The following is a 17532-nucleotide window of genomic DNA, read 5'->3' as shown; positions in this document are numbered from 1 at the left end:
ATTTATTACCATCTTCAATATGATATATAACTTGGCAACTGAAACATAACTAGGTGACTGTTCAAGTTGTCAGTTTGCATTAACTAGGTGTATATTCAAAGAAAATAAATAATGAACGAAAGTATCTGCCTTACATCATGTTTACTAAGCTATAAAGGCATTGATTACATAGCCAGAGATACAGTCCGGAGAACACAATATTCTTACATAAGAGGAATCATATTTATGGCCAGAGAGATACCACATTTACTCTCAAATTCTGTTTGACTCAAGTAATTCATTCTTTTCCAGATATAAGGAAACATAGGACATTTTTCTCTGCATAATTTTTTTTTCTTTCTTTTCTGTAGGGTGTTTGGGCATATTCAAGTTTCTGTGTATTTTTCAGAAGGCCAGGTCACAATAGCTAAAATGTAAATGACTGTTAGAGGAACTGAGAAGAGAGATTGGAGAAGAAAAAGTCTTAACTCCTCCTCCCCAAAATACTTCAATGCCTCTGTCCATTGTCATCCTGGTACCAAGGCAGGGCTCTAGACATAGGGTCCATGGAATTAATATAACCAACCATGGTGAGTAAGAGCAACCTTCTATCTGTTGATAATAAAAAAGCCTCTAAAAAGAAAAAAAAAACCCAATTGTGAGTAAATAGGATACATTTTGCTTATGTAAGGAATATTCTAATAAAAATATGGTTTCTGTTGTGAAGGTTTTTTCTCAAAACACATTTTGATCACGTTTGAAACTTATTACAAAGCACTAGTGAGTGGAGAGGAAGGTTGCGTGCAAACTTACATATTGGTAAAAAAAAAAAAAAATCCTAGAAAGAAATAACAACATTAAATTCAGGAAAGGTAAACTATATAATAAAAATAGTTATATAATAAAGAAAGTTAGTTTAAATAGGATTCTCACTATAAACATTACTATTATTAATACTTATAAATAAAGTTGCCTATTTATTGCCCAAACCAGAACATGTTTGAGAGTAAAATGGGAAACTATTAGTTATAGGCATTACCTGGGAAAATGTGAAGAAAACCAGGAGATGTGTTCACTCTATTTACAAGTGATGGGAGGGTACTTCATTTGACTGGAGTTAACTCTACCAAATGAGATGTCCTTTAACTCTACCAAAATGAAAACAGATTCCTTGCAATTATTTTTGTCTTTTGTGGAAAATTATAATGAATTAGAACTTCCACACATGGTCATGACAAGATAATGGGCACTGGGCATGCACTTTCACACTAAACAACAAAGAAACTGAACAAAATATATAAAACAACTGTTTTGAGGCAACAGACAACAGGCAGTGGAGGACTGCGGTCTTCGAGAGACAGGAAGCACATGAAGGAAACTCAGTATTTGTCGTGGCTACCCGCCCTATGGCAGTGTCTGGAACCCATATACGGAAGTAGAGCCAAAGTAAAGCACTGTGTTATCCTTAGTCAGAGTAAGCAGAGGTCAGAGTTCAGGACTGCAGAGGCATCTAGAACTTGCATGTAGGGTACCAGAAAGGAGTATGCTGCAGGGTAGGAATAGGAGAAGCAAGGAGTGAAAGTCTGCATGGAGATTCTCTGGGGCTCTTTGGCTAAGGATTGGGTTACACATATGGAGGGTGACACTCCAAGTGACGGAGCAGAGTGGACTCTTGGCTGTGAGGCTGAGAACTAATATCTCTGTTGATCCCTTTTATCTATGATCCTGTAGGATGGAGAGAGGGTAAAGCCAACTGAGGCTGAGTGGTAAGAATACACTGAGTATCTGAAAGCATTGAACTGAAATTACAGACAGGCTACACATTAAAAGTAAAGATGAAGACTTAGAGTAAAGGATATGCCCTGAGGCATAGGACAAAAAACGAGATACAGCCACCCTAACAAAAAGTAAAATCATCCTGATTTTTACATCCAGTTTAAAAATAATCTTAATTTAACTGTATATCAGAACAAAACTCAATACCTTTAAAGGAAGACAACATAAACCAGTATACCAGTAGTGTCCAGTGTATAATTAAAAATCACTAGAAATGTGGAAAAGCAGAAAAATGTGATCCATAGTCAAGAGGAAAAGCAAGCAACCAAAACATACCCCAATTAGTTTAGATATTGAAGTGAGCAGACAATAACCTAAAACAGCTATTATAAATATGCTCAAGGACTTAAATGAAAATAGGAACGCAATGATTAAACACATGGAGGACTATCAGTAGAGAATAGAATATCTAGAATAGAAAAGCAAAATATCTGAAGTGAAAATCCACTGGGTAACCTTAGCAGAATACTGGAGACTGAAGAATAAAAGGTTGGCAAACTTGAGAAGAGATCAAAGGATATTACCCAATCTTAAGAACACAGAGGGAAAAAAAAAGATTAAAAATAAGTGACTAGATATCTATAGGCAATTTTTAAAAATCAGCCTTAACCTAAAACTCACACTTAGTACAAAAAATAACACAAAATGGATCAGATATTTAAATGGGAAATATAAAACTATAACATTTATAGGAAAAAAAAGAGAACATCATAGAAAAAATTCTTTGGAAACTAAAACTAGGTGAAGACTTCTCACACTTGACCCCTAAAGCATTACCCATAAAAGGAAAAGTTGATAAATTTGACCTCATGAAAATGATAAACTTTTGCTTTATGAAAGACTCCTTTAAGAGCATTACAGAAAATATTTTCAAATCACATATTAACAAAGGACTTAAATCTAGAATATATTGATTACTCTCAGAACTCAGTATTAAAAAAAACAAACAACCTAAGAAGAAAATGGGTAAAAGACAGGAAGAAAAATATTTCACCAAAGATGAATATGCCTGGAATATAAGCACATGCATGGATGTTCAATATCATTAGCTATTTTGGAAATGCAAATTAATATCATAATGAGATATCACTACAGACCTTATCAGAATGGCTAAAATAAAATATTGATAATGCCAAATGCTGAGAAGGATGTAAAGAAAATGGACCATTCATGCACCACTAGTGGGAATGTAAAATAGTATAGCCAATTTAGAAAATAGCTTGACATTTTCTTTTTTTTTAAATTGAAATTCAATTAGCCAACATATAGTATATAATTATTTTCAGATATGGTGTTCAATAATTCATGAGTTGTGTATAACACCCAGGGTCATCACATCATGTGCCCCCCTTAACCCCCAACCCCACAGTTGCCCCATCCACCCCCCATTTCCCCTTCCACAGCCATCAGTTTATTTTCCAGAGTCAAGAGTCTCTCACGGTTTGTTTCCCTCTCTGATTTCTTCCCATTCAGTTTTCCCTCCCTTCTCCTATGATCCTCTGCACTATTTCTTATTATTCCATATATTAGTGAAATGAGACCATATGATAATTGTCTTTCTCTGATTAACTTATTTCACTTAGCATAATCCCCTCCAGTTCCATCCATGTCGATGCAAATGGTGGGTATTCATCCTTTCTGATGGCTGAGTAATATTCCATTGTATACATAAACCACATTTTCTTTACCCAGTCATCTGTTGAAGGACATCTCAGCTCCTTCCACACTTTGGCTATTGTGGACATTGCTGCTATGAATATTGGGGTTCAGGTGCCCCTTCTTTTCATTACATCTGTACCTTTGGGATAAATACCCAGTAGTGCAATTGCTGGGTCATAGGGTAGCTCTATTTTTAACTCCTTGAGGAACCTCCATACCATTTTCCAGAGTGCCTGTATTTGATATTTTAACATTTTAACATTAAACATGCATATACCAGACAACCTATCAATTGCACTCTTTGGCTTTTATCCCAGAGAAGTAAGAGTGTATTTTTATGAGAAATTTGTACACAGTGTTCATAGAAGCTTTAGTAGTTTCCAAACTGGAAACTGTCTTTCAAAGGGTAAATGGTTAAACAAATTGTGGTACATTCATAACATGGACTACCACTCAGCAATTGAAGGAAACGATTCTTGATACATACAAGAACTTGGATGAATCTCAAAGGAATTATGGTAGGAAAAAAAGTCAAAGTTTCCATACTATATGATTCCATTTATATGAAATTCTTTAGGTAACAAAATTATAGAGACCAAGTACAGATTATTTGCTGCCAGGAGTTAAGAATGGGGGAGGATGGGTGTGGCTGTCAACATGTAAAATGAAAGATCCTTGTATTTTTAATTACTTGTAATTTTAATAGATAGTACAGTTCTGTATATTGGTTGTAGTGGTAGGTGCACAAAGTTATACATGAGATGAAATTGCACAGAACTACAGACACACATGTACATACAAATGAGTGTGTATATAACTAGTGAGGAAGCTCTGTAGATTGCACTTGAATCAATTTTCTAGCTTTGATATTGCAACACAGTTACGCAAGTTGCAAACAGAGGCGAGGTTAGATTAAGGGTTCACAGACCTCCCTGCACATTTCTTTGAAACCTTCTGTGAACCTATAATTATTTCAAAATAAAAAAAGTTAAAAAAATAAACTAAATGAACACAACCTTAGGGACGTATAGGAAAATATCAGTAATCTAATATACATTTCATTGAAGTCTGGAGTAGAGAAAAGAAAATATTTTAAAATAAGGAAAAAATATTTAACACACTAATAAACTAACTTTCTAATTTTTAGATCCAATAAGCTCAGCCAAAACCATGCAGGAAATACAATCAAAAACAAAAACAAAAACAAGAAAAAAGGTCCTTAGCCACATCAGAGCTGAAAACCAAGGATAAAGAGAAAATCCTGACATTACTCGGAGAGCAAAAGACTCATTACCTATATAGCACTGGTTCTTAGCCGGGGACAACTTTGACCCCTGGAGAAATCTGGCAATTAATTTCTGGAGACATATTTGATTTTCACGACTGGGAGTGGTTGTGGGGCGCTAATGGCAGCTAGTCCGTAGAGGCGAGAGATGCTGCTAGCCACCCTACAATGCTTCGGGAAGTCACCCACAGCAAAGAATTGTGTGGCTTATGGTATAAAAAACGCTAACCGGAGAAATCTTGCTATAAGGAAATAATAGTAAGAATGATAGCCGACCTCAGATCAGAAGCAATGGAAGCCGGAAGGTAATTACATGGTACCTTTAAAGTGACAGAAAAAAAAAAAAAGCCTCTCAATCCAAAATTCTATGTCCAGTAAAAAATAAATAAATAAATAAATAAATAAATAAATAATTCATTCATTAAATTAAAGATTTTCAGATAAATGAAAGCTGAGAAAATTTGTCACTAGCAAAACTACACCGCCAGAAATGCTACAGAAATAGCTTCAGGCTAAAGGGAAATGATACCAGATGGAAACTTGATCTATGGAAAGGAATGAAGAATCTGTAAAATGATAACTATATGGGGGTATATATATATATATCATATTTCATACATGTATCGACAGATTATATATTATAATTTTAATAATTATGTATTAGTACATATAATTATATATGCATATATGTACATATGTATGTATACACACAGCCCCTTTTTTTCCCTTCTCTTAGTATTATGGGCTGAATTGAATCTCCCCAAATTCATATGTTGAGGTCCTAAACCCCAGTATCTGTGAATTTGACCTTATTTGGAAATAGGGTCTTTGCAGATGTCATCACATTACGATGAGATCGTTAGGCTGTACCCTGTTCCGATACGACTGATGTCCTTACGAAAAGGGGAAACTGGGATGCAGAGAGATGCTTATGGACATGAGGAGAACGCCCTGTGAAGACTGGAATTCTGTTGCCGCCAGCCGAGGAACTAGCAGAAGCTCCGGGACAGATCTGCAACAGGGCTTCCTCAGCACCTACAGGGAGCACGCCCCGCTCACACCCTGATCTGGGATTTGTTGGCCTTCAGAACTGTGAGACAATACATGGATTACGTGTAAGCCACTCAGCTTGTGGAACTTTGTTACGGCAACCCTAGCAAACTAATACACTTGGTTTCTGTAAGCAACAATGCACTGCTGAAGTCAAAAATAATATTACATTGCAGTGTCTTAATGCATGTAGAACTAAAATATATGATAAAAACAGTACAAAAATGAGGGCTAAAGTGAAATTTTACTTTTATAATGTTTTAAAATGTTATTCAAAGCATGCTAAGTAAACTGTGGTAAGATTGCATATTGTAAACATTTAAAAAATTGTATTACGTATAACTAAAGAGCCTGAATGAAAGAATTAAAGTGGATATTGAAAAAAAATTTTGATGAGGGGCATCTGGGTGGTGCAGTTCGTTAATTGCGGACTCTTGGTTTCAGCTCAGGTCATGATCTCATGGTTGCAAGATCGAGCCCCATCTCGGGCTCCACACACAGTGCAGAGTCTGCTTGAGATTCTCTCTCCCTCACCCTCTGCCCCTCCCACGCATGCTCTCTCTCTTCCTCTCTCTCTCTAAAATAAATAAACAAATCTTAAAAAAAATTTTTTTTGCTTAATCCCTGAACAAAGAAATGAGGAACTGAAGAATAAAAAACAAATGCAATAAATAGCAAAATTGTAGATTTAAATTGCAACAATTTATTATATGCACTGAGCTGAACACTCCAATTCTAAGGCATACCAGACAAAATACAAGAAGGAAGTATATATTATCTCAAGACACTCACTTTCATCACAAGATACAGATAGGCTGAAAGTAAAAGACTAGGAAAAGATATACCATGTAAACAACAGGCAAAAGTTAGGTATAAAGCTCTATCTATATCAGACAAAGTAGACATGAAGATAGAGAATGTTGCTAGAGTAAAAGAGGAATGTTTCATAAATAAAAGCCCTGATTATTTAGCAATTTACAACAACCTTAAAAACAGGTATAAGTGCAGGTAACAACAGAGCTTCAATACTGTTGACAAATGTTGACAAATAAATGTTGACAAAACAAAAGAGAACTTGGTAAGTCTATATTCATAGTTAGAGACTGTTAGCACCTCTCTCTCAGTATTTTATAGAACACATAGATATTTTAAAAAAAATGTTAGGATGAAGAAGAGTTCAATTACAGGATAAAACAAATTGAAGAAATTTATATTTATATAACATGAAACCGGACAATTTCATAGTATGCATTTCTTTCAAATGCACTTGGGACATTCACCACGATAGACCCTATGATGTCATCAGCTACAAAATAAAATGTCTCAACAATTTCAAAAAATAGAAATCTCACAAAATACATTTCTAAAGAGAGAGGGATTAAATTAGAATAAGAGATGTAGAAAAATCTTGAAATATTTAGAATTAAAACCAGATCCTTCTAAATAATCTGCAGTGAAAGAGTAAATCATAAAAGAAACCAGAGGATATTTGCAACTAAACGACAATGAAAATATGAATAGAAATTTGTGGGATGCAGCGAAAGTAATGATTCAATGGAAATTTGTAGCATTATAATATTTATATAGGAAAAGAAGAATGATTTAAAGCTATAATCTAAGTTACTGTCTGAAGTATCTGGAAAAAGAAGATCAAATTAAAATGAAAAGAAAATAGTAAAAATAAAAGTAAAAATTAATTACACTTAGAAAAGACAGAAAATTGACAAATCCAAAAGTTGGTACTTTGAAAAGACTAATAAATTTAATGGACCTCAACAAAACTGATCAAGAAAAAATATTTAAAAAAAACACAAATACCAATATCAGGAATGACAGAGGAAATATGACTACAAATGATATGGAGATTTAAAGGACAATAAAGGAATATTATGAACATTTGTGAGAAACTGACAGCTTATATGAAATAAATATGCTGAAAAACTCTATTTACCAAAACTAACATAAAAAATGAAAACAATGTAAAAGCTCTGTATCTCTTAAAGAATTAAATTTGTAATTACAAACTTCCCCACCAAGAAAACTCCAAGCTGAGATGGATTGTCTGGTGAAGCCTATCAAAGTTTTATGGACAAATGAATCTAGAAAAGTTATAAGAAAAGACAGGACAGAATGCTTAGATACCTTCTAGTTCATTTAATGAGGTCAGCAGTACCCCGATAATAAAACCTGACAAAAATACTTCAAGAAAAGAAAAGTAGAGACCAATGTTCTCTAGAATATAGACTTAGATTAAGTTCTATGAACAAAATATCAAGTCAAATCCAGGATTACATAAAACCAAGTGGGGATTTATACTGGGGATACAAGATGGGCTTAGCGCTTAAAAGATCAATTCAATCCACGAAATCATCAGGAAAGGAAGAAAGGCCAGACAGTCGTTCCAGTATGTGCAGGAAGAAATGCTTTTGACAAAATTCAACACCTATTCATTATAAAGAACACTTAAACTTGGAACAGACAAAACTTCCTTAGTCTGAAAAGGCATCTACAAAAAGCCTAAAGTTAACATCATACTTAATGATAAAACATTGAAAACTTTCCTTCTGAGACCAGGAACAAAACAAAGATGTCTGTTCTCACTTTCTATGTCATATTGTTCAGGTAGCCCAAATTAATACAACAGCAAAGAGAAATTCATAAAAGGCATAAAGATTGGAAAAGGTGAAGTAAAATTCTTTATTCGTAGACAAAATGACAATTTACATAAAAATCCAGGGGAGCTTGCAGAAAAATTACTAGGAGTAATAAGTCAATTTGAATGATTGCAGGATACAAAGTCAATATGTAAAAAATCAATTGTATTTCTGAGTAATGACAGCAAGTCATGAAATGGAAAATGTGAAATTTTAAATGTAGTTTATAATAGCAAAACAAGCAAAATATTTTAAAATAAGCTTTAAAAATATGTGAAAGCTCTACAGCGAAAAGCATAAAATGTGGAAAAAAAAAAAAAAAGAAAGAAAGATCTAAGTAGAGAGTTTCCGTGTTCATGGATTGGAGGACTCAACATTGTTAAAATAGTTATTTCTCTTCAAACTGAACTAGGGACTCAATGCAATCTCAATCAAAATCCCAACAGTTTTTGTGTTTCGCCTTTCTTTCTTTCCTCTTTCTTTCTTTCTTTCTTTCTTTCTTTCTTTCTTTCTTTCTTTCTTTCTTTCTCCTTCTCTTTTTCCTTCCTTCCTTCCTTCCTTCCTTCCTTCCTTCCTTCCTTCCTTCCTTCTTTCCTTCCCTTTCTTTCTTTCCCTTTTTTCATACAAATTTACTAGTCCATTTTAAAACATAAATGGAAATATAAAGGATCTAAAGTAGCTGAAACAATCTTGAAAAAGGATAACACAGCTGGAAGACTTACATTTCTTGATTTCAAGACTACAGTGTTCAAGACAGTGTGGTATTGGGGGTATAGAGATAATGAAACAGATCAATGAAATAAACAGTTCAGAAACAGATATGATCAATTAATTTTCACTAAAGTGCAAAAGCGGCTCAGTTTGGGAAGGAATTATTTTTTCAATAAATTGTGCTGGAATAATTGCATAAATAATTGGAAAGAATGCATCTCAACCCCTACCTCAAACCATGCACAAAATTTAATTCAAGACCACCATAAATCCAAATGTAAGAACACAAACTATAATGATTTCAAACTTGATGTTGGCAAATATTTCTTACAGAGGACACAGAAAGCACTAACCATAAAAGAAAAAAATTGACTAATTCATAAAAATAAAAGCACCTATTTATCAAAACAGATAGTTAAGAAAATAGACAAGGCACAGACTGAGTGAAAAGATTCACTGTACGTAAAATCTAACAAAGGTCTTATCTCCAAAACTATTTTAAAAACTCCCACAAATCAGGCAAACACAACTAACGGGCAACCAGCTCAAATAAACACTTCAAAAGAAAAGGAGACGCATAAATGTCTAACAAACACATAAAAATATGCCTACACCACTAATCACAAAGGTAATACAGATTAAAGCCACAGTGAGATCACAAAAAAGCTAAACCCCAGAAGACTAATAACATCAAATGTTGGTAAAGATTTGGGACAAACAGAGCTCTCATACATTTCTGGTGGGAGCGTAAAATGGGACACAGACTTTGAAGCATTGTTGAGCAGTCTGTTCTAAGGTTAAATACACACCTGCTCCATGACCCAGAAATCCACTCTTTGCTATTATTCCAAGAGAAATGAATACGTATGGCCACAAAAGACTTTTACAGAAATGTTTGTAACAGCTTTATTCATAATATGTAAAACTTGGAAACAACCCGAATGCCCAATGAAAAAGTGATGAAAAAAATATAGTGGTATATTAATTTAATGAAATACTATGGAAGAGTAAAAGGGAAAAAAAAGTGTGAACTCAAACTACTTTTAAACTAAGCAACAGGGATGAGACTCGAAAACATTACATCGAATGAAAGAAGCCAGAAGCAGAAAAGCACACATTGCATGACAGCATTTAAATGAAGTTCAAGGGTAGGCAAAAATTAATCTCCAGATAGAAATGTACTGGTGAGGGAGAGTGGTTAAGGATCGACCCTGTCTTTACGACACAAAGAACTGCTTTTTTTTCACACTTAATGAATATTGATAACTGAATGGAATATATACCCAGTAGCTATTTTTGTAATTCCCATTTTAAAAAGTTGCAATGTTACTGAATTACATCTTTTGATGCCAATTTTAATCTTGCCACTCTGTAAATACTTTATAACATACCTATTCTTTAAAATAAATAGAAAAACCACTGAAGAGTTTTAAAAAAGATGGTTAGGAAATATTACTTTAAATGTTTTTCTTATATGCAAAATGCACATAATTAAAGACAATTAAGTACATGTTCAAGAACAGGTTGAGGTGATACAGGTAAATAGGAGACTACGGGTCTCTCTAAACTGGAGTGTATCTTTAAAATTTAGGAGCAGGTCAAGAAGTTTCTCTGGATAACAGGTAAATAACATATAATGGACTTGTCCATTATAGATAAAATATTCATATAGTTAATGACACTAAAGGTAAAAAAAAAAAGATGACTTTCATTACAAAAATTATTTTTAAAAGCAGCAGTAGTTGCCCTAAAATGAAAATTAATTAAGTAGAACAAGTCATAACATTTAATAACAGTATACAAGAGCTCGAGCAGTGACAGTTTTTTGGGAAATGCAGGGTAGGTAGAAACTCTAATATATTCGTCTCCAGGATCTTGATCAGTAAGATACTATCTAAGTCGTTAAGTGAAACATTTGAAGTGTTAAGGTTTAATTACTATTTCTTGGGAAGATGCCTAAAAATTAACAGAGATTAGGAGGCTCTTAGTAAGGCCTTTCCTTGAATAGATAACTGGAAAGGCAGTTATCTCTCTTGAAATAAATGTGATTCCATTTCTCATTTATTATGCTAAATATAATAACGCCTTTAACAAATGTGTCATTAAGACTTTAGCTGATCTAAGTGTACCTCTATCTATTTTCTTGGTTCCTTTGAGAAACCGTGCAAAATCTTCATCCTACGTTAATTATCAATTTAATCATTCAATGCTAAAAGAAAATCTTATGCCCTAATTATAAAAGACAGTTGCTGTAAACATTTGACGTGATGAATACCTTTCCCGATCTTGGGCAGCCTATAATTTATTTAGCACAAATATGAGGAAAAACCTGAGTGCAGTGCTTCATCAGCAGTGACCCGCAATTAAAACAGGTGATATTTGCTAGGTTAAGAATAAAAGCAGCATGATTCCAATTAGCTGTCAAATCATCTGGAAAAACAGATGTTACATAAATAGAAAAATCACTTTTTCAATTTTGTCTTTCTTTTTAAGTCATTTAAAAAGATAGTCCCTTTATTCACATAACATTTAAAAACGGGAAACTAATTCACAGTGTTGGAAGTCAGGAGGATAATTAACTTCGGTGGGGATGGGGGAAAGGTGGGAGGAGGGGGGAGTGTTAAAAAGGGCACGGGGTTGTGGGGATCTGCTGGGATGCTGGTAACACTCTGTTTCTTAACCGTGTCCTGTTTTATGGATGTGTTCACATAGTGAAAATTCATCGAGCTGTGCACTTATAACCTGCACGTTTTTCTGAATGTTATATTTCAATAAAATTTACGCAAAAACATAAATCCTTTCCATAACTATATGGAATCACTTCAGCATTGCGTCAAAAATGAAAGGTTGTATGCTAGTGTCTATAATAGATAATAATTTTCTTGAAAACTTTCCTCATCAATTCTTCTAATCTCCAAGAAAATATAGCAGAATATTTTAAAAAATTTATAAAATAGGGCTTTAAACAAAATGGAGGCGCAACATTAGCTTTTGATTACAATCAGATTTAAAATTTAAATGCTACTTACCAAGAAGGTGTATTCTCCTCCAATTTTGTATCAGATCGTTCATTAGAGTTGCCAAGCAAAGACGTTGGTTGTCTTACAAACCTGGAGAAACAGTACAAGTAGAAAAATTGCTATACTATATTTATCTTACTATCGTTGTATACATTATACTATAATGTACATATCTCCGTAACTATAAAATGATAACTCATTCATATAACAAGCAATCGCTAAGTATCTTTGCATGTACCAGGTGGTACAGGTCAAATTAGGTAAATAAAGAAGTATAAAAACATGCCACATTTGTGAATACCATGAAAGAGGAATAGATAAAATGTTATGGGAATTAGGTGGTTACTTCCAAGAGGGGGATTGGGTAAAGCTTTGTGGAGGAGATGGGGCTTAAGCTGATCCTCAAGAAAGAATCTGATTTCTTAAAGGTGGTGGGGCAGGAGTTGGAACAGGGAAGAATGGATGGGGAGGGCAATCCGGGTAAATGAGAAAACATGACCAAGTAGAGAGTTTGAACATGATGGAAAAGGGGGTGGGGAAGCTGAATGCATTTCAGTTTCACTGGAGAACATTTTCAGAGGATTTGGAATCAGTGAAGTGCCAGGCCTGGAGGTTGTCGCTTGCAATGACTGAGGGACTAGCTTGACTCAGGGATTCAGCTGTGAATAAGAAAGATGGGAGCCCAGCCCTCATGAAGCTCGCAGCTCATCAGAACAAGCCAATACAAAAGATTATTACAATGTGTGGTGAGCTCTAAAGGTTTCTTTGGGAGTTTGTAGAAGAGGAACCAATGAGGTCCAACAGTCAGAGGTAAACAATTATGAGTCTCAGAGAAGTATCACAAAAGCAATGGAGTTAGATGCCATCACCCAAGGAGAGTTAGCGTATAAAGAGGGAGGGATAGGGACAGATGAGGTTACATTTACCGGAAAGGAAAAGGTAATTGAGGAAGCAATCGGAGAGGAAGCAGGAGGCTCGTAAAAACCTGGCATCAGGAAAGACGTGTGAGAAAAATTTTATGGAGGACACTGCTCAAGAGCAGAATGTTTTGAAATTCAATCAGGGCTAATACTAAAAACTGGTGCATTTCTTTTGTTTATTGACTTGATTAGGTGCAAGGTATTTACGGTTGATGTCAAAAAATGTGGGGCGATGGAAGCTGACCTAATATTTGGCCATTGCACACAAACATCAGCACTAATTTTTACAGCCAATGTCTGTATTTGTGCCTGAGTGATACAAGTTGTTAAGAAATTTTGCAAATCACCTTGCATGACGGCATAATCTGCTCTGGTAGGTAGTTATCTCCCTGAAATGGCACTCTTAAATTTTCTTAGCATATCAAGGATCTCTGCAAATGATTAAATTCAGGAGATACGAGTCCCTGCTGGTGATTAAAGTGTTTTTTTCTCCCCCAGCATGGTGACTCTTCCCTACAACTTACATAAGTTTGGACATGGAACCCTAGAGACAGCCACAAAGTGATGAGTTCATGTTTATTGAGCATATTAGTACTGTTTTAGGAGCATTAGTTCATTTATTTATTTTTTATTTTTTAAAGATTTTATTTATTTATTTGAGAGAGGGAGAGAGAGTGCAAGCAGGGAGAGCAGCAGGCAGAGGGAGAGGGAGAAGCAGACTCCCCACTGAGCAAGGAGCCCGACATGGGGCTCTATCCCAGGGCCCTGAGATCATGACCTGAGCTGAAGGCAGATGCTTAACTGACTGAGCCACCCAGGCACCCCGAGGATTATTTCATTTAATTTCCATAACAACCTTATAAGGCAAGCACTATTTTTTATCCAAATATTACAGAGTTGGTAACTGAACATGAGAAAATGTAAGGAACTTGCCAAAGGTCACTCTTTCCAAAGCCAGCGCTGATCAGTGCTTTTTCTCTTGGTCAGAGTTGGAACTACTGTTTCCTAATTCTCTTGGTTTCTACTTAATTCTCCAGTTAAGATCCGAGTCCCATACTAGGGTGCCATCCCGAGCATGATGGAACATCCTGAGCCAGAACATTTCTCTGTAGTCTCTAACTTGATGAAAAATTGGGTTTTTATGTTGTGGAACACACAGGTCCATGGCCTAGGCTTTACAGTTTAAGTAGCCAATACTCCGTTTCTTCGATTCCTGGCTATCGGATGTCCCACTGAAAGCCTGGGATGGTGGAGTAGGTGGTACATAGAGCCATGGCAGAGGGTGGGGGTAGGGACAACCCAATTCCCAAATTAGGTTTAGGGATTCACTGGTCATTTGTGACCCTAAAAACTGCAATTATAGGAGAATGGTGATTACACAAACTGCTATTTGCTTTCTGGAGTCAAGCCTTTGGGTTTTACAAATCGGTACAAGTAGCTTGGCACTGAAGGATCTCTGTCTACTTCTCACATGACTACTGGAAACGGTTGGGAGGGGAAGCTGTTGGTTCCACTGCACTTGGGAGAAGCTATGGGCTCCTCAGTTTGGATTTCCAACTGAAGAAACTTCAATGTGTTTCCACGTGAAAATGTGTGGGCCTCATTCTAAAGCTGTGCTGATTAAATACTCTTTTCTAGTTATCTTATTGGCTCTGTACATTTTACCATCTGGCACAAGAATCCAGTCATATCACCTAAGATTATTTCTAGGCAAAAATTCCATGGTTCTCATTTATTTGTTCATTGAAGAAATACTGCACATCAGCTATGTCCCTGGCACTGTACTAGACAAATACTGTTTAGCTGATGCTCTGCAAAAACAAATACAGCGACTGGCCTAAATAAACTTCTAAATGCACAAGTTGCAAAGACACTTTAAAATGCCATTAGTATTCTAGCTTAACATTGACTATTTTTATCTAAACCTGACCTGGTAGTCAAGAACAATCATACAGAGAGCAATGGGTAGCAAAGAAGGACATGAACTCATGAGAACATGGTGCATGTGTTGTGTCAGGTGTTGGTAGATGTTGTGTACATGCAATGTACTTCATCCCTGCAACAGTTCTGTGAAGTTGGTGATGCCTTCCCTGTTTTGCAGCCTAACTTGGTTGAGTCTGAGGAACATGCTTTCTCCACTAAGACCATGATGCCTCTTGCTTGCAGTTCTGTACCTATCTTGCTGTGTCCCTGAGTAGCACTGTGGGTAACCTCTGTCAGATTCCTTTTTCATAGGGATTCCTTTATTATGCCCAAAGGGTATCACTGGCTCTTTACAGTTAGTGGCCAGCATAGACAGACAGTCAGAGATATTGACCAACTATGTTTGAGGAGATTTTACTGTTTGTGGTTGCTATGACTTCTGAAAAATACAAATATATATTTTTTAATATTGATGATGATTACCATTGAATTTTCAACATGTTACTTTTACCCACTCAAACACCATATTAAAGCATTATCAGTTTAAGAGGTCTGTCAATATCAAGGTAAACACAATAGCTTTTCGTTGTAATTGTTTAACCTTGATATACTGATAATATCAATCCTTCATTGCTTATAGTTATATAATTTTAGAGAATATATTAATTATTTTCTTATACTGTCCTAGCACTTAATATAACTGCTGACCCATAGTTCTCTTTCCTAAAAAGCAGCCTCTCCATCAGATTGATCTTGAACGTTATACAATGATTCAAGAATTAATCTTCTTAGGGTTCACAGATCAGCATAATTCATTAAAAAATACTCATTCCTAAAGTTATCAATTGTAAATATGTAGTTTCAGTGAGTTCTCATTGCCTTAAAATTATAGGATTTTTGTTAAGTGTAATTATACGTCAAAAGACAACCCAAGGCAGCATCTATAAAATAAATAACTCAATAGTGGGATAGTTGGTGTGATTATTCCATCCACACAAATGATGCATTAGACTGACATACACCTGATCACCATAGAATTAATCACGAAGGTGTTAGAAACTTCTGGATAGACTGTGACTTGGGTGACTTATCTATAGCTTGTAGTTAACAGCCTCAATTTCTTGAAAATTACAGAAGATGGAAATAGCATGTTAATTTATGGGGAGTAATTACTAAAGGGTGCTACTGAGGTTAGCCATGTAATCAAGATTATGGTTTCCAAATATCAAGTGAATTAAAATAATCATTTACTATTAACTTTACTCTTGCAAAAACTATTTTTGGCTTTCAGTAATTTTAAATGTCTCACAAATATGTAGAAGATAACCAAGATCTAGGAATTTTAAAAAGTGGATATAGCATATATTAGTTAGAGCAATACATATTCTGTGTGGGTTTATAAACAGTGGTAACCAAACTGATTATTTTAAATGGCCTTAAACTTGTGAATTTCTATGTTTATTTATAAAATTTTTCTACATTCTGGGTTTTTTCCAATCAAGTCTTCTTAAATATATATTTGGGAGGATTCTGATAAGGATGATAATATACAAACAGAAGAAGAGTGAAGCAACCAGATTTCTAAAGCTCTACAAACCTAGGGACATGTATCATATCTGAAGATCACAGGAAGAAAGTGTCTATGATGAAAATAGAGTGGAAAGAAATGGTTATTTCTGTCAGTGCTAAAAAGCTTAGAGAGTCACTGATTAAGGTCACTGCCAATTTTATCAATGAGGAAAGTGCTTTAGCAAGGCTTCAAGCCCTTATTTTTACCATCTTCTGTGTAAGCATGTGGATGACGTTACTGTCAGGGTGTCCGAGATCAAACACAAAGAGCATTCAGGGTCAACTACACTAGAATTTTTATCAGAACATCTAGACTGCCTAAAACCTACTCCAAATAATGCATTTTATGTCTTCCTGACCCCGTGTCTCCTTCAAAGCCATCATCATCAAGAACAACAAAAAAAAGGAAGAAGAGGAAAGAAGGAAGGAAGGAAGAGAGGGAGGGAGGGAGGGAGAAAGGCAGGGAGGAAGGGAGGAAGGAAGGAAGGAAGGGAGGAAGGAAGGAAGGGAGGAAGGAAGGAAAAAGAACCAATAACCATATTAACATTTGTCCTTGGCTTCCCTGGACATAAAATCTACAACGTTCAAGACAAATCTTTCCTTTAAACATTTATCAGTAGAATAACAATAACTACTGACAAAAGTAAGTAAGATCTAATTATCAGCTCCAAGCTGATATCCAAACAGCACATTGCTAATCAACGGCCAACACAAACTACTTGACAGCTCAGGTGAAATCCATTAAATCATGTTCCCATTTGTAAGCCCACAGAAGGATGAAAGATGTGTGTAAATGGATGGTGGTAGTACTTGAATAATGTAATTGGAAATTATAACAGGAAAAAAATAGTAATCTCACATCAGAACACACTTTAAGTCACTTTGTACAGATGGTTTGACATGTGCAGACAAGGAGATGTCATTAG

General features: G+C 35.2%; 1 protein-coding gene across 1 annotated transcript in view; it reads right to left on the bottom strand.

Moving 5' to 3' along the window:
• The window catches only part of TENM3 (teneurin transmembrane protein 3), a 1574093-nt gene that overhangs the window by 811948 nt on the left and 744613 nt on the right, over positions 1-17532 (bottom strand). Inside the window, exon 5 of the mRNA XM_057303360.1 lies at positions 12204-12284. The gene's annotated coding sequence lies outside the window, so the exon portion shown is untranslated. The remainder of the gene's footprint in view (positions 1-12203; positions 12285-17532) is intronic.

The sequence above is a fragment of the Ursus arctos genome, unplaced genomic scaffold, assembly GCF_023065955.2.
Source record: "Ursus arctos isolate Adak ecotype North America unplaced genomic scaffold, UrsArc2.0 scaffold_27, whole genome shotgun sequence".
Lineage (NCBI taxonomy): Eukaryota > Metazoa > Chordata > Mammalia > Carnivora > Ursidae > Ursus > Ursus arctos.
Note: the sequence above shows the minus strand (reverse complement) of the source record. Positions and strands in the feature narration are given on the sequence as shown.